At 38.8% G+C, this 19,152-nt stretch overlaps 2 long non-coding RNA genes across 2 annotated transcripts; both read left to right on the top strand.

Moving 5' to 3' along the window:
• The first annotated feature begins 4,920 nt into the window (after positions 1-4,920).
• Positions 4,921-6,583, top strand: LOC141590998 (uncharacterized). Its single transcript, XR_012520585.1, has 3 exons — positions 4,921-5,060; positions 5,832-5,887; positions 6,421-6,583. It is a non-coding gene; the product is annotated as an uncharacterized LOC141590998 (long non-coding RNA).
• A 5,837-nt stretch (positions 6,584-12,420) lies between these two features.
• Positions 12,421-14,082, top strand: LOC141590997 (uncharacterized). The gene is made up of 3 exons (XR_012520584.1): positions 12,421-12,560; positions 13,330-13,385; positions 13,919-14,082. It is a non-coding gene; the product is annotated as an uncharacterized LOC141590997 (long non-coding RNA).
• The last annotated feature ends 5,070 nt before the right edge of the window (positions 14,083-19,152 follow it).

Here is a 19,152-nt window from a genome sequence, read left to right as displayed (position 1 = left end):
CCGCCAATATTTTGAAAACGCTAATCTAAGTGTCGTTATTAAATGCATTAAACCGTTGTGATACGCTCCTTATTGATGGTCCGATTTGGCGTAGTGCAAGACAATGGACTTGGCTTCCTTGATGAGCCATTCAAATTTATGGTTAAGATTGTCTTTTTTGACCCAATGAAACTTGTTGATCAAAGTACTCATGTCAAGAAGGTCGCTTCCTATAACCGGTTTGTAGGTATTATAATTTTTGAACTCCGGGTTAAAGTGTTTAGCTAACCTTGTCACCGAGCCCCCATTTACAATAAAGGCTGCTCCGTCTTTCCCATTATCAATCTTTAACCACCACTCAATCAATAATTGAAGAATGTTGTACTTACGGGTGGACTTTCCATTAACATTCATATATGACTCGAGGTAGACAAAGTCGAGTTCGGTGAAGTGGTTGGCTCCTTTCCTAGCGATTAAAGTATTAGCCACAAACTTGTGCCCAGTTCTTATGCCCGGATGGTGAACATATAAGGCATGGCTCTCCCGAAAGGAATCGAATTGACGACCGGTTATAGCCTTCCATAGGGGTGCAGCATCATACTTCAAAGGCTTCTTTTCAAAATGATCATATTTCGTAAGTCCAAACACTTCACCAAATTCACCCTTAAGTATTCTTCTACTCTCGTTTTCAAGTCGGAACTCGACATAATTTCGAGTCTCTACCTTGTATTCCCTTAAGGAGCTTATGAACTCCATGGTCAATGAGGGGTAAGTCAGTTCATTCATATCAAAGAGGGTTTTCAACCCCATGGACTCGAAAAATGCTCTAGATTTCTCAAGTACACCTAATTTTCGTAAAGTATCTTGGCAAATAAACTTGGTAGCTAAAAATTTCTTTTGGGCAAGGATTGAAATGCAAGCCTATGTTTTGCCGATAAGAAAGTTACCTCCGGATAGTTTGACAATTGTTCTACAACCGGAATAGAAGGGGTAGCTTCATCAATGGGATTGACGATTTCTTGTGCTTGCTCCCTTGGTTGAGCTACTACCAAAGCTTTTGATGCTAGAAGCGCTTGTTGCCTTTTTGACAAATTTGGGGTTTTGGGTGCCTTAGTTCTGCCTTTAGTTCTTGCCATTGTATGCTCCTTATCAATTTGGTATCAACAAACCAAGGTGATTCTTGAATGCTCCTTGATTCTTCAAATTTCAATCAATTCCTAAATCAATTAGGGATTTTCGGAATTTGCCTCAAACCCTAGAAAATTGACTCAATCTGTTAGGAGATTGATGATTAAAGGAGTAATTTAATTGTGTTTTGAGCAAGTTTTGATTTAATTGTGGTGAATTTTGGTGAGAAATTGATGTTTTTAGATGAGGGGATTGAAGGTTGAAGTGAGGGAAAATGGTTGTGTTTGTGTTTGAAAGAGGTAAATGAATTGGGAAGAAGGGAAAAATCCCGAGTTATTGTTATGTAGCAGGTCTGGGACGGGCGTCTTGAGGTTAGGAAGAGCGAATTTTCTTGTAGGGAATTTTGAAAGGGCAAAGCAGGTCTGGGACGGGCGTCTTCATGTCGGCTCTAGCGAATTCTGGGATGAGATGCTCGGTTTACTTTTGGGACGGGCGGATTTTCTTACAGGAAAATCTCAAAGATTTGTAGCCTCCCAGGACCCACGGCTCGAGGATAGGACGAGCGTCATGAGGTTGGAGGACCTACGTCCTGAAGTCATCTCGGGCAGATTCTTTTAGAGGAATCTTCCCAAAACTTGAAGTTTCCCAGCTCCGATGACCCAAAGCCAGGACGAGCGTCCTGAGGTTGGAGACGCTCGTCTTGCTTTCAGCTCTCACAAGCTCAGGTCTGCTCGTGGGGATCCTCTTCTCGTGTCATTCCTTCTTCCTTTTCTTGTTAATTATTATGGGTTCGCATTACAAAGTCTTGGTTAGCCTAGGCATGTGCCATCCTCGCCCTTGATCAAACACTACACATTAAAACACATTAAAATCCCTCCCTCACTTGTTCTCATGTCAAAAATCTTATAACAAAGCATGAAAATGCAATGCAAAAATGACGAAAAAGGAATAAAGGAAATGCAATGCTTGTTAAAGGGGTTAGAATATTTACAAATGGTGGTTTAGGGAGGACTACACGAAACTCTCCTTCTTGTGAGAGGTATCAAGGGGGCAAAGCTAAGGTGTTGTTGATGTTGCTCAACACCTTATAGAAGTAGTCAAAGGCTTGTTCATTCCTAAGTAAAGGTCTTGCATAGACATTTGTGCATCGGTTTCTTCATTGTTGTAATCCAAGTCAAAGTGATGACAAGGATCTACAAAGCCTTGGTCTGGAGTCATAGCATTCCCAATGTAAGGATTGACCAATCCTTCAAATTCATAGTCCCATAGACCAAAACTTCGCTTTCTTGTTCCCCAATGGTGTCATTAGTTGGCAATAGTAACTCTTCTTCCTTATTATCATGGCCAATGAGGCCTTCTTCCTTACTTGTCATGATGGTTGAGCTATTCAAGCTCTCATTGTTGTTGAAAATTACATGCTCTCCAAATAGAGCTACTTGAATGTCATCTACTTTCTTCTTCCATATGGGTGATGTTTCGTTACCCTTAACTTGATCTTTGCATAAAGATTCTAACTTCTTCCTATCACTTTCTCGGCTATAGTGATTGACCATGAAGCATGGCTCATGTAATCGGGGAGCTCTCATGATTTTCTCAAGATTAAAAGTAATTATCTCATCCCCTAATTCAAGTGTGAGATCTCCATGTTTCACATTGATTACCGCTCCCGCGGTATGCAAGAAAGGTCTTCCTAAGATGATAGGAATGTTGGAATCTTCCTCCATGTCTGCAATGACAAAGTCTACCTGGATGAAGAATTGCCGATTCTCACGGGCACATCCTCCCATACCTCTAGAGGTATCTTTGTTGGTCGATCTGCCATTTGAAGAGTAATGTTGGTGCTTTTGAGCTCTCCCACTCCCAGTCTTTCACATACCGAGTATGGCATGACACTTACACTTGCTCCAAGATCACACAATGCGTTGTTGATTGTAGTGTAGCCAATGGTACATAGGATAGAAAAAATTCCCGGATCTTTGAGCTTTGGAGGAGAATTCCCTTGAAGAATAGCACTACTCACTTTGGTAAAGGCAATAGTTTCCAACTTTTGGATGAATTTCTTCTTGGTAAGAATATCCTTTATGTACTTTGCATAAGCCGGAACATGATTGATCAATTCTGTGAATGGGATTAAGACTTCTAAGTTCTTCACGATTTCCATGAACTTTCCAAGTTGCTCATCAAGCTTAGGCTTAGCTTGACGACTTGGGAATGGAAGTCTAATCACAATAGGCTCCTTATCAACATTCTTGGCATTCTCTTCATTTCTCTTCTTTGAAAGTTCATTTTTAGTAGGATCTACTACCTTAGAGTTCTCCACAACTCCTTGCTTGCTACTATCATCCAAAATATCTTCATCAATTGGCCTTTTCGACCCCTCATATCTTGTACCACTCCATAAATGGATTGCACTAACCGTTTCATGTCTTAGAGGGTTACCTAGAGGAGGTAATTGCCCCTTTTGTCTTTGAGAGCTAGAAGATGCTAGTTGAGTCATTTGAGTCTCTAACATTTTGGTATGGGCAAGTATGTTGTTGATGGTGGTTTCTTTAGCTTGGCTATTTTTTTGCATTTGGGTGAAGAATTCTTGTTGGTTCTTTTGCATTTGGAGGACCGCTTTTTGAACATCAATGTGACACCCTCACATATCGCGGAAAAGTAAACACGTAATTCTAGAATAAAACTGCATGGATATGTTTGTAATAGGTTCAATTGGGTAAAAACCTGTAATTTTAAAACCTGAACCTGTTATAAAGATATCCAAATTGGAAGGGGTCAAACATACAAGGTCTAACTAGAAGTGTCATAACATAACCATCGCTAAAGTCGCGAATAGCAAATTATACAACCAAATGTAAAGAGGGAGACATATGTCCCTAAAATGTATGTGACATAAAAAGTGTTTAAGGATCACAATAAAATAAAGCCAATCTAGGTTCCAAGGTTACTTTGCTCGCTAGCTCGTCCATGTACCCCATATATGCATCACCTACATCATTTCGCATTTTATACAAATACGAAAGCCACGTCGTGGGGAGTAACTCCGAGTTCTCCCAGCCACGAAATGTCATAATTAATATAACATGTAAACATAAGAATATGAATACGAATCACACAATGCCTTAGCATATAGATGCTAGACAAATGTGCTTATCATGTGAACAACAATATAACGCCACATAGTCCTAGCATGTGAATACTAGACCGACTCATACTACACTATCATGTGAATCACATAACATCCAGGAATCCAAACTCTATCAACCATAGCCGGCTTGCATCTCACCTTCTATGGTTCATAGAATCATCAAACAAGAAAGGGCAATATATCAAAGACAGGCATAAGTTCTTAGTCCCGTCAATAGTCACTCTGTAACTCGAGTCTATACCACAAGGTAGGGAAGGTAATCGAACCGGTATCTTGGCTCAGAGGTTCTATCAAAACATGGCCAAGACACAACACAACCCTAGCCTAAAATCTGCGCTGTAATAACCGTCTTAATTATAAACTAGTTCTTTATAAGGGGGGAAGATTGTAATACCCGTTTTAATTATAAACTTGTTAAGTTAGATTAATTAGAAAGTTATAACTAGATTGGTAATGAAGTCATGAGTAAATAAGAGGATGGAGTAATTAGTAGTAATTCTACTAATTAAGCTAATATTATACCTAATAATAACATACTAATAATATTATGTAACTAATAGCTAGTTAACAAATACGGCTAACCTAGTGAAAACCCAAAGCCCAAAAACCCTTTAATGTTAAACCATAAAACCCCTCACCTTTCCCTAAAACAAAGAAACCAAAAGGAGAAAAGGAGACCTATCCCTAAAACAAAGAAACCAAAAGGAGAAAAGAAGAATAGGCGGCAGTATAGGTATGAGTTAATCATTTTCATCACCTATTCGTCACGATTATTTTGCCATCAACCCCGCCCTAAGCAGATAAGGTAAGCATCATCCTTCCTTTTTATTTAGCAATTGTCTTAGGATTGTTAAGAATTGCATTTTGATGTCGAGTATGATGACGGGATGCCTTGATGGTCTCATGAAAAGAGGGGTATGTGAGCGGTCTTTAGAGCCTAACTTAGGGTCGCCTAGGAGTGTTGAGTTTGCTGGTCGTAAGGCCCTATTGTGGTGCGACGTCGGCGGAGGCTCGTTGAGACCGTATGACATGTTTAAGTCGATTAATCTTACAAAATCAAGGTATTGAGTTAGTTCGATGATGTATTACATATTAGTAATAGCCTCAGGTCATATACTGATTGTTGCGGCGGCATCGTATATTGTGTCCCATGTTTGGCCGTTGGTTGTTGGCGTTATTTGCGTGAGGAGGGTTTTCATTGTGTTGTCTCTGTTGTGCCAATGATTCTGGCTGCGGGTTGTCGAGTGGAAGGCGGGCCGAGTCTAGTGTGATGCGTGAGGTGTGGAGTGTTGCCGTAGGTAGTAATGGTGGTGTAGGATAAAGGAAGAGGAGTATGTGCGAGGTTTTGTTAGATACATGTTAACATAGATGGTTAAAGTAGTACGTATCATTGTGTAATAATGATGGGGCAATTGATTACAATTATTAGCTAATGATGATGGGTAATTGAATTATTTAAAATATGGATTAATATATTTAGTTAGGGAGATCGTTAAACATATAGTTTAGTTAAGATAAATTATCTAGATAACAAATTAGTTAATTTAGTATTAATTAATATATGTTATAAATGTAGGATCCGACTTCGTAGAAGAGTTTTTCTGAGCTTCTTGCCGATTTGGTGCTAGCCAGGTAAGGGTAAATCCTTACTAGCTTTTGTATATTGATTGAATATGTTGGTTGCGTTTGAGTCAGTTTGGTTATTGTATTGTATTCGTCTTAAGACCGTCTCAGTTAGTTGCAGAATTGTGTTATTGTATCATTGGTTTACCATCTATTGGAAGTTTTGAGGTAGGTGTGAAAAGCCACCTCATATATGTTCGGGGAATCGATGTGGGAAGTCGATTCCGGGTCTGGTTGATCGCAGATCCGCCTCTTGGTTCTCCTTTGAAGGGTAAGGCCTCAGAGGGGTGTGCACACTCGGAACAGGGGATGATACATATGAGATTTGAGTTTGGAATTGGTCAGTTTGGTCTTTGTTAGTGTGTCTTTCATATGGGTACGTCAGTTTGGTCAATGTGACATGTTTATCTTTTACAATTGTTAGTTTGGTTTTATCTTTACTCGACCTTGTGGTTGACGGATGTTGCTTTTGTCCATCTTTTCTTCTTTCTTTTGATGGGCCTGCTATGACCATTGCGGTTATCGTCCGTATATGTGAGCAGTTCTGACAGGTACTCATTTGGATGCTGCTGATTGATGGTTGTTTATACGGGATGGGCGAGTGGAGCATGACTACTAGTTATTTAGTATTTAAAAGACTTCCGCTGTAATAGTTTGGTTTTAATTTTTGAGACTTGTAATAATTATATTTCGTTAAACTTTATTATCCAGCTATGATTGTTTTATTTGATTCAACGCCACGGGTCACCCCGTGATGGTAACATTCTTTATTATCCGGATTGCTTTGTGTTTGGGCACTTGGATAATGCGGTGTGTTACAAAGTGGTATCAGAGCGAACGGTCCTAAAACTGAAACTAAAATGAACCATAGGAAAATAAAATGAACTTAAGGACTAATAAAATTAACACCGATAATGGACTGTTAGGAGCCCCTTCTTAAAACTGGTTGAGGAGACGTCCTTATACCAACCTTTGGGCCCTTTCGGTTCAGAGTCGGGTCACCACGTGGTGAGAATTGAGCGGGTTAGAATAGGAAGGGACACGATGTGATGCTTTACTTGTTATTTAATGTTGAGGTGATAAATTGTGAAATTATTGTTAGAATGATGGTAGGTGGTTTGAAAGTTTAAGGTGTATTATGAATATAGATGTCTATTGAATGATATAGATATGACGATAAAGAAGAATTGGTGTTATTTGAGTAATAATTGCAGGCTTGGGTAGTAATAGTTAAAATGATTGAACCATATGATAATGTAAGACATGAATGTAGCTAGTTAAATTCATATTGATCGGGTAATAGCATAGTACTTATGCCCTTTTATGTAAGATGGCACAATGATAATATGATGTTACAATTAGTATTGAATGGTTGACTCATAAATGTTTGTTAATTTTAAAGATCAAGATGCCACCAAAGAAAAGCACTAACTTGAGTTCGAGGAAATTGAGCGCATCATTGCACGAAATGAGGCCTATAAGGAGGCTATGAAAGCTATGGCTCGGGGAAGAAGGAAGAGGTAACACATGCTAGTATCGGTCAAAGAATAGCTCAACACCGTCCTAGTAAATATGACGGATCGGGTGAGCCAGAAAAATTGGAAGAGTGGCTGAGGGACTTTGACAAGTTATTTCAGACTGTAGCATGTCCTGAGGCGATGATGATTACCCAGGCTGTTCAGTACCTAGGTGGGAGAGCTGACAGATGGTGGACTAACAAACAGGATATTCTGCCTTTGTATCATGATGGTGAGAATGGGGAAGCTGTCTTCGGATGGCGAAGCTTTCGAAAAGCTATGAGAGATGAATTCTTTCCAGAGCATCGTAGGAGTGCTAAGAGGGCTGAGTTTGACAAGTTCAAACAAGGAGATGATATGACAGTGGATGAGTACTATGCTAAGTTTATGGAGTTAACAAACTTTTGTTCCGATTTGGGGTTCACTGAGGAGATGTTGGCTGTTCGCTTCGAGGATGGTTTAAGAGCTGACATCTTAAAGATGATGCCTGCTGGAGCTCCTACTTCGTGAAAGATTTATTCGTCAAGGTGGCCATCTTTGAGAGGTACGTCGAGAAGACTAAAGAGGCCGATAAGGGGAAAAGGAAGGCCGAGTCCTTCAATATCGATCGGGGAACCGAAAAGAGGGAGTTATAGCCACTCTACACTAAGAACTCACTATTCGGACAATAATTCGAGTTTTGGTGGAGGTGGTAGAGGGCGGATCGCGGTGGTCGAAGTTACAATTGCAAGATTTGTGGTCATAACCATCCTGGTAAAGATTGCTCAGGTAACTTAGTTGCTTGTTTTGGTTGTGGAAAATTGGGACATCGAGCTTATGAGTGTTTCAACAACCCAAAGAATATGGGAGGTAGAGGTCAAGGGAGCTTTGGGCGTATACCGACAGTTAGCGTTAGGAGTGTGACACCTGGTAGCCGCTCCCAGTCTAACTGGAGTGGCAACTATCAGAAGAATTTCAATCGGTATCAAGGAGGAAACAACAACAGTCAAAGAGCTGCCAGTGGTACTCAAGGGTCAGCCAGTGCTAAGCCGACTGCTTCGGCTAGTACAGTTCAGGAGGGCATCAAGAATTCCGGGAAGCTTTTCGCTATGGGAAAGCAAGCTCTGGAGGAGGATACTCAGGTGGTGACCGGTAATTTTCTTGTAAACTCCGTGTCAACTTACGTTTTATTTGACTCGGGGGCATCTCACTCATTTATAGCTAGCACCCACATACCTAAATTGGGATTGACCACTTTTGTCGAGTCTGTTAGTGATGTCACATTACCCTCGGGAAAGTCAGTTAAATGTTCAAAAACTTATACAAATGTGCCTTTAACCATCGGAGGAGTGAATTTAACTGTTGACTTAATAGAGTTTCCTTTAGATGGGTTTGAGGTGATTTTGGGGATGGACTGGTTAAACAAAAACAAAGCAAAAATTGACTGTCATCAAAGAAAAGTGTCTTTAAAGGGACCAAAGGGAGTAAGGGTGTCATATAAAGGATTTGTGGTTAAACCAACTGTCAAAATTATCTCCCCTATCACATTAAAATCTCACCTTAGAAAAGGGAATTCTTTTATTTTGTGTCATGTCCTGGATACTAGGATGGAGAGTGAGAAAACCAGGGATATACCTGTTGTGAGTGAGTTTGAGGATGTATTTCCTGATGAGTTACCTGGGTTGCCACCGAAGAGAGAAATTGAATTTAATGTTGAGCTCATACCTGGTACGGGACCGATTTCCAAGGCTCCGTACCGGATGGGACCTAAAGAAATGGGTGAGCTGAAGAAACAATTGGAGGAACTATTGGATAAGGGTTACATTAGGCCGAGTGTATCCCCTTGGGGTGCACCCGTTTTATTTGTCAAGAAGAAAGATGGAACTTTGAGGCTATGCATTGATTATAGGGAGTTGAACAGGGTGACAGTGAAAAATAAATATCCTTTACCGAGGATTGATGATTTGTTTGACCAGTTGAGTGGAGCTGGGATGTTTTCAAAGATTGATTTGAGATCGGGTTATCATCAGCTGAAGATTAAGGATGGGGACATTCCTAAAACGGCGTTCAGGACTCGATATGGGCATTATGAGTTTGTTGTGATGCCATTCGGGTTGACTAATGCACCAGCAGCGTTCATGGATTTGATGAATAGAGTGTTCCATCAGTACCTGGATAAATTCGTGGTTGTGTTTATTGATGATATATTGGTGTATTCTAGGACCAAGGAGGATCATGAAGAGCATTTAAGGTTAGTGTTGCAGACTTTGAGGGACAACCAACTATATGCCAAATTATCTAAGTGTGAGTTCAGGTTAGAGAAGGTAGCATTTCTGGGCCATGTGATATCAAAAGATGGAGTTTCTGTGGATCCAAGTAAGATTGAGGCTGTATCTAATTGGAAAGTACCGAAGAATGTAGCTGAAATAAGGAGCTTTTTGGGTCTAGCTGGCTACTACAGGAGATTCGTGAAGGACTTCTCAAAAATTGCTAGGCCAATGACTAATCTGATGAGAAAGGAACAAAAATTTAGGTGGGATGAGGCTTGTGAGAAGGCGTTCCAAGCCTTAAAGGAGTGTTTGACCACGACCCCTATCCTAGCCTTACCAAATGGAAGCGAAAATTTTGAAGTCTATACAGATGCATCAAAGAATGGTTTGGGATGTGTACTTATGCAAGAGGGGAGGGTGATTGCTTATGCCTCGCGTCAGTTGAAGCCATACGAGGAGAATTACCCTACCCATGACTTGGAGTTAGGAGCTGTAGTCTTTGCCTTGAAGATTTGGAGACATTACTTGTATGGTGCTACATTTAAAGTGTTTTCCGATCATAAGAGCCTGAAATATATATTTACTCAACGGGAACTGAACATGAGACAAAGGAGATGGTTGGAATTGCTGGGAGACTATGATATGGAAATTCTATATCACGAAGGGAAGGCAAATGTTGTAGCTGATGCTTTAAGCAGGAAATCCGTACATTCGTTAATAACTGCATTTTCTATGATGCGGTTAAGGGAGGAGGTGCGAGAAATGGGAATAAATGTGATAAGAATGGGGGACCAGATGGGAGATTTGACATTGCGGCCCGGACACATGCGAGGAAATTAAGGAGAAATGGGATGTATGATCCGAAACTCGTAGAGAGACGGACCGATGTTGAAAATTGTGAGACATCTAATTTTTTTATTCATGCAGATGGTAGCTTACGGTTTGATGGGAGGTGGTGTGTACCTAATGATGTCGAGTTAAAGAAGAAGATTTTAACTGAGGCACATAACACTCCATATTCGGTACATCCTGGTGGTGATAAATTATGCAAAGATTTGAAGAAAACTTTCTGGTGGCCGTGTATGAAGAAGGAGATAGCTGAGTTTGTCGCTAGATGTTTGACTTGTCAAAAGGTCAAAAGTGAGCATAAAAGACCGCAGGGAATGGTGAAACCATTAGAAATTCCGGAATGGAAATGGGACTCAATTTCTATGGATTTTATCGTAGGTTTGCCTCGAACTCAAAAAGGAAATAACATGATCTGGGTTATAGTGGACCGTCTGACTAAGACATCTCATTTTGTTCCTATGAAAGATACTTGGACTAAAGTTGAGCTAGCCAATGCTTATAGGAGACACATTTTGAAGCTACATGGAATTCCTAAGGATATTGTGTCCGACCGCGATTCGAGGTTTATTTCTAAATTTTGGCAGGAACTACAAGATTCTTTAGGTACAAAGTCAAGATGAGTCTTTTCTTTTCACCCAGCTACTGATGGTCAAACTGAAAGGACGATCCAGACTTTGGAAGATATGTTAAGAGCCTGTGTGATGGATTTTGGAGGGTCTTGGGAAGATAAGCTTGATTTGATTGAATTTTCATATAATAATAGTTATCATGCCAGTATTGGGATGGCTCCATTTGAGGCATTGTATGGGAGGAAGTGTAGGAGTCCTGTGTGTTGGGACGACGTGACTGAGTCAGTAATGTTGGGTCCCCAGATGATCCAGGACATGGTGGAGCAGGTTCATTTAATTCGACAAAAGATGAAAGCTGCGCAGGACCGCCAGAAGAGTTATGCAGATTTGCATAGGAGGGATGTGGAGTTCCAAGTGGGGGATAAAATACTACTTAAAGTGTCCCCAATGAAGGGAGTGATGAGATTTGGGAAGAAAGGGAAGCTCAGCCAGAAATTTATTGGTCCGTATGAGATCATTGATAGAGTTGGGGAAGTAGCTTACCGTCTAGCTCTTCCTCCATCCCTTGATAAGGTGCACAATGTCTTCCATGTATCGCAATTAAGGAAGTATTTGAGCGATCCTTCACATATAATTGAGCCCGAGACGATCCAGTTGGATGAGACCTTAACTTATGAAGAGGTGGCTAAAGAAATTTTAGATAGGAAGGTAAGAAAGACAAGAAGAGGTGAGACAGTCTTGGTGAAAGTATTATGGTCAAATCATAATATCGAGGAAGCTACGTGGGAAGTAGAAGAGGCTATGAAGGAGCGTTACCCTCATCTTTTTGACCAGGTATTAGTTAGGTTACGAGGACGTAACCTTTTTATTTAAAGGGGGTAGAACGTCGCACACTACTTTAGCTACTATTAATTTGTGCTTATATAAGTTACTTTTGACTTAGTAATAGTGGAAACTTGGGTGTTTCGAATTTGTTTTGTTAGTATTGCTTGGAACTTCGAGGACGAAGTTCTTTATAAGGAGGGAAGATTGTAATAACCGTCTTAATTATAAACTAGTTCTTTATAAGGGGGGAAGATTGTAATACCCGTTTTAATTATAAACTTGTTAAGTTAGATTAATTAGAAAGTTATAACTAGATTGGTAATGAAGTCATGAGTAAATAAGAGGATGGAGTAATTAGTAGTAATTCTACTAATTAAGCTAATATTATACCTAATAATAACATACTAATAATATTATGTAACTAATAGCTAGTTAACAAATACGGCTAACCTAGTGAAAACCCAAAGCCCAAAAACCCTTTAATGTTAAACCATAAAACCCCTCACCTTTCCCTAAAACAAAGAAACCAAAAGGAGAAAAGGAGACCTATCCCTAAAACAAAGAAACCAAAAGGAGAAAAGAAGAATAGGCGGCAGTATAGGTATGAGTTAATCATTTTCATCACCTATTCGTCACGATTATTTTGCCATCAACCCCGCCCTAAGCAGATAAGGTAAGCATCATCCTTCCTTTTTATTTAGCAATTGTCTTAGGATTGTTAAGAATTGCATTTTGATGTCGAGTATGATGACGGGATGCCTTGATGGTCTCATGAAAAGAGGGGTATGTGAGCGGTCTTTAGAGCCTAACTTAGGGTCGCCTAGGAGTGTTGAGTTTGCTGGTCGTAAGGCCCTATTGTGGTGCGACGTCGGCGGAGGCTCGTTGAGACCGTATGACATGTTTAAGTCGATTAATCTTACAAAATCAAGGTATTGAGTTAGTTCGATGATGTATTACATATTAGTAATAGCCTCGGTCATATACGATTGTTGCGGCGGCATCGTATATTGTGTCCCATGTTTGGCCGTTGGTTGTTGGCGTTATTTGCGTGAGGAGGGTTTTCATTGTGTTGTCTCTGTTGTGCCAATGATTCTGGCTGCGGGTTGTCGAGTGGAAGGCGGGCCGAGTCTAGTGTGATGCGTGAGGTGTGGAGTGTTGCCGTAGGTAGTAATGGTGGTGTAGGATAAAGGAAGAGGAGTATGTGCGAGGTTTTGTTAGATACATGTTAACATAGATGGTTAAAGTAGTACGTATCATTGTGTAATAATGATGGGGCAATTGATTACAATTATTAGCTAATGATGATGGGTAATTGAATTATTTAAAATATGGATTAATATATTTAGTTAGGGAGATCGTTAAACATATAGTTTAGTTAAGATAAATTATCTAGATAACAAATTAGTTAATTTAGTATTAATTAATATATGTTATAAATGTAGGATCCGACTTCGTAGAAGAGTTTTTCTGAGCTTCTTGCCGATTTGGTGCTAGCCAGGTAAGGGTAAATCCTTACTAGCTTTTGTATATTGATTGAATATGTTGGTTGCGTTTGAGTCAGTTTGGTTATTGTATTGTATTCGTCTTAAGACCGTCTCGATTAGTTGCGAAATTGTGTTATTGTATCATTGGTTTACCATCTATTGGAAGTTTTGAGGTAGGTGTGAAAAGCCACCTCATATATGTTCGGGGAATCGATGTGGGAAGTCGATTCCGGGTCTGGTTGATCGCAGATCCGCCTCTTGGTTCTCCTTTGAAGGGTAAGGCCTCAGAGGGGTGTGCACACTCGGAACAGGGGATGATACATATGAGATTTGAGTTTGGAATTGGTCAGTTTGGTCTTTGTTAGTGTGTCTTTCATATGGGTACGTCAGTTTGGTCAATGTGACATGTTTATCTTTTACAATTGTTAGTTTGGTTTTATCTTTACTCGACCTTGTGGTTGACGGATGTTGCTTTTGTCCATCTTTTCTTCTTTCTTTTGATGGGCCTGCTATGACCATTGCGGTTATCGTCCGTATATGTGAGCAGTTCTGACAGGTACTCATTTGGATGCTGCTGATTGATGGTTGTTTATACGGGATGGGCGAGTGGAGCATGACTACTAGTTATTTAGTATTTAAAAGACTTCCGCTGTAATAGTTTGGTTTTAATTTTTGAGACTTGTAATAATTATATTTCGTTAAACTTTATTATCCAGCTATGATTGTTTTATTTGATTCACTGCCACGGGTCACCCCGTGATGGTAACATTCTTTATTATCCGGGATTGCTGTGTTTGGGCACTTGGATAATGCAGGGTGTTACATGCGCAGACCTAGACATGCGGATACACACCACCGCACCCAAGACCCACAATTTTTCTAAAACAAAGTGAGTACCCTAAGGAGTCCACCAAAGGGTTGGCTAGTACTTAAGCTGCCCACTTATTCTCAAAATAAGTAACGAGGTCATGCCCCAACTTGGATATAAACCCACCAAGTCAGGAACACAGAGGCTATTAAGCAGTGAACATACACTCGTCAAAGACTATAATGACCTATCTATGATGAAGGTCGAAATACTCACCTAGGACCTAGTCCCAGCTAGTCCCAGCTTGAATACTTTAGCCCACACCACACAAGACAAGTAGGATACCCAATTCAGCTGACAATCCAACACTATCTCCATTATCAATAATAATCCAAATTCCAGCTAACCGTTAATTTCATAATTCATGAGAACAAGCTAAAATGGCAAAGAGGCAACAAGACTGAAGTATAAGGCAGCCAATTCATCCAACAACCAACATGTGAAATGATAATTACAAATATCAAGACATAACATAAAATTTCCAATAACAACCAATCTCACCTCAAAGACAAACCCTCGACCCGAGTCCCGCGACGGGTCATCGTTCAAATCGAGGCTGACCGGTTTAAACCTAGTTTGACCAAACTCGTTCGGTCAATCTGGCCCAGCTCAGAGTCTTTGCCTACTTTGGCCCAAATCATAAAATTTATCACAATATAATTCTCATGCTATTTCTAATTTCTATCATGTGAAAAACGAAAGTAACACATTATCAATCACCTAAACACTTAACAAACAACAGGCACAACATTAACTACTAATGTGACATTAATTCGTCGAGTAACTCGGAATAGTTACCTTAAGCTAGCAGAGAGACAAGCAATAAACTTGAGAAAGCTTCTAAAACCCAAAATTACTCTTCATCTTCAACCACATATGAGCCACCTAAAATAATTATGTGAAAGGACGATATTAACGAATTATCTTTATATAAAATATGAGACGGAAATTAATTTAATTATATTTTAAATAAACCAAACTAGCGTCAAAACAATTTATAGACACGGCTCAAAAGTTATTATGACAACCTCAAACTCGGCCTAACCACCAACTACACATGGCCTCAAACTCGTGACTTAGCTAGGTCATCTTTGCTTAGGCCACGGCCAGGCCACTGCCAGGCCATCAGACTCGCCTAAAAGCAAGCCACAAGGAGTCCGACACGACCACCACCCGACTACCCATAGCCACCCTTCACCCTACTTCATAACCTGACCCAAAAATCAGTCCAAAACAGAACCCAAAAGATGCCTATGTTCGACCCCAACTTCAGTCCTCAAATGCAAAGTGAAAACCCACGATGACAGCTCTCGTCCCTGCCCAAAACAGAGTACCAATCGTCCCCTTAAGACTCCATTCTCGCGCCTAAAAACAGTCCTAGCTGAGCCAACTAAGTCCGCATTTAAAACGGTTTTAGAGCGGAAATCCACAAGTATAAAGCAACTCAAAAACAGACCCTAAAGACTACAAAAATCGCCCAACACGAGTCCAAATTAGTCCAAAACAATCCCTACATGTCAGGATACACCGTCTCAACTATAAAACACACCAATTATCACCCAAAACAATCCATACATGTCAAAGATACACCGTCTTAAATATACCACTTACTAGCTAGCATCCCAAATGATCCCTAGAGGTCAGTATACACCGTCTCAATCATCTCCACATATCAGTATACACCGTCTCAACTATACAACTGACTAATTAACATCCATAAGGATCCCTATATATAATTATACACCGTCTTAATTATAAAACAGACTAACCAAAGATTCGAAATAAACATATTTTACAAGTAATATTGAGTAACCTATCATTGTTACCTTTTTCCGATTGAACTAATCATTTATGACTAACAAATCTTCTACCAGACCGTCTATTTTAGTACATACAACCGTCTTATAAAAAAAATAAAGCTGAAAATATAAATGGGTTTGTAAAAATACATGACGAAAATGAATTTTACTTACAACGGATTGACGAGAACGACGAGAGGAGCGCTATGGAACAAAAATAGTTGAAAACGGATGACAAACGGAGTGGCAGGATCAATTTAAAATCTGATACCAATTAAAACAGAACGAAAAGAAGAAAAAGGAAGGGAGAAGAAGAATGATGCGTGAGAAATGAGGGAGCAACTTGCACACTGCTATTTATTATACGTACGTTTCTTCATCGTTAAGAAACTTTGATAGTTATTAAAACCGTTTCGAGTTAAATTTAACCGATTTAAGTAAAAGTTTCAGTAATAAAACGGAATCAATAATAAATAAATTTAATGAGTGAAAATAAAATAAACTCAGCTAGTTAACGTAGATAATAAGAAATCGGCTTGAAACGGAATAATTAGCGATTTTTACGAAACTAACGGATATTAATAAAAATTGCTAATTTAGTGAAATAAGCTCAAAATAGCTAATTGGACGGTTTTGTTCCCAAAATCCATCTCGGGTTCACTTAAAACAACTTTCATAAGGACTCGTAAAGAAATGGAAATTATTAAATAAATAAACTCGAACTAATTTCAATAAACTCGAACTAACTTTAAATAAACTTATTAATGATTATTAAAATTAACGTATCGAATTATGATGAAATTAATTAATTAGCTAAGCATATATATATAAATCGTTAAATGATGTAATTAAATTCAAAATAGCAATTAAAAGAATTTTATCCAACTTAATAAAATACGGGGTGTTACAATCACCCCATCTTTTAAAAAGTTTCGTCCTCAAAACTTGAAAGTATAAATGAAAGGTTATAAAAATAAAACTGGAATGGGAATCGGTAACCAAAACATTTAAAAGGTCACTTATCGTAAGAATCAAAATTCTTTCAAGAACTTCAACTAAAATTTTCCGACAGAACCAGACTCTCATCAGAGGAACGGAAGTGCTCTCGTTGCGCATTCAAGAACATCACATTCCAATCCAAGATAAGGTCAAAGGCAAATCATTTGTATAAATCAAAAATCAAAATACTTTCGAAAACATTAATGAAGAGTTTTCAAAAGTATAAGTCTCATTCATGGAACGAAATTGCTCTTGTTGTGCACACAAGAACGCTAACTTTCCAAGTCAGAGACAAATTTAAAACAAAAATTATTCGCCGACAAGTGTAGAACAAGTTATTAAACATTTCTAATAACGAGTTCTAACATCCGATCAACGTTAAAATCAAAAGAAAAGGAAATCCATTCAAATTTTCTTTTGCAAAAGCCAAAATGGAAATAAAGGTTTCACCTTTAAACTCAAAGGGGAATCAAGTTCCTGAAAATATAATATTAAACTTTGACAAAGGCATCATAATTAGATCAAAGTGAATAGAAATTGGATAAAATTTACAAAATTCTCAGGTTTAGCAACTCAAAACCATGATAAAGAAGTCTATACTCAAAGAGCAATTAGAGAATTAAATCGAATTTTCATTTTCCAAATCTTTACAAGTAGGGAAAATTTTGTAATAGTAACATAAAATTTTTAACAACAAACCAATAATGGTAGCTTGAAATATTTAGAAATTGTGCGAAATGAAAAGTAAGTTAGACATCATAGATACAAGTATGCTAAGAGGGTTCAAGTTTAACCAACAAAAGAGGTATGATGAACTTCCTAGGGATAAGAATTGAAGTCAAACTTAAAGGAGGAGCAAGATGAAGCGAGGAAAGGAGGTATGAACGGTAACGCTTATGATCAAGGAGAAAGGGAATTTAGACAACAAGGAAACTTAAGCAACATGTCAGGGTGTGAGACTAAGAGTCGAATCATAAAGATAACTAGTTAACAACCAGTAAGAGATATTAGAATTAGGAAGGTATTCAAGACAAGGAAATAACGAGTAAACTTTTATACTTAAGAATCAAATCCAACCAAGGTATGGACGAAAGGGAGGAAAACAATTAAAGGTATGAAAGAGGATTTTAAGGCTTAAACCATACGCTTCCTAAAACTTAAGGTTCTCTCTAACAAGGTCACGTCTATTAGGGTATTGTACCTTTATAACAAAACAACCAAATCCCAAAACAAGGGTCAAGGTAAAATAAACGCTCGCTTAAGGGGTGATAAATCGGTTAGATACTTCTTCCACCTATCTTATCACATATTAGGATTTCCCTAAAGCAAATCGACCACTCAAGTATAAAAGCATCTCTGTATCTCAAGAACTCGACACAACCTCAATGTTTTAAAAACCAAAGAATAAATTGACAAAGACTTCTCAACAAAGTTCTCAAGAAACAACTAACACCAAATCACATTCTCAATCTATACGGGATTGTTAACATCTAAAAATGGGTTTTCTTCTAAATTCATATTCTAAACTTATCTCATGTTTACTCCTAAGGTGACGACGCTCAACCTACTAAGCTTTCAAATCCCAAACATAAACAACAAAGCCAAGTTCTATAACTTTAATCACATAGGCAACTCATTCCTAACACAAAGAATCCACCAATCGATTATACTCACTTTGTCAAGGAACTAGGTATAAGAATCACTAAGTATGTCTTATCACCTTACCTAAATCTTTCTAACATCAGGACTTCTCAAAGCCAGGGTTAAGGGTCAGACACAACAATCTCCTCAAAAGTCGAATTTTCCAACCCAGGTCAACATTCCTCACAAGAAGGAGTACTATCAAATGGCGTTAAGGGAGGATAAGTAAGGAACAAAAGACAAGTTAGGAGTACAAGCGTAGCTTTTAAAGTAAAACAGAAGGGACTTTTGAAGGAGGATAAGCACCAAGAGATTAAGAATAAGGCGAGATACAAAAAGAACGAGAAACATCTTCAAGGAAGTAGAAGCATTCTTCAAAGGTTGAACAAATCTTCACTCCTCAGCAATAGGCACTAACTTTTGATCTTCGTAAAATATAAGTGTCCTTTCAATGGAACGGAGATACTCTTGGCG

The sequence above is a fragment of the Silene latifolia genome, chromosome 7, assembly GCF_048544455.1.
Source record: "Silene latifolia isolate original U9 population chromosome 7, ASM4854445v1, whole genome shotgun sequence".
Lineage (NCBI taxonomy): Eukaryota > Viridiplantae > Streptophyta > Magnoliopsida > Caryophyllales > Caryophyllaceae > Silene > Silene latifolia.
The sequence above is the reverse complement of the archived record's forward strand: the minus strand, read 5'-3'. Positions and strand labels throughout refer to the sequence as shown.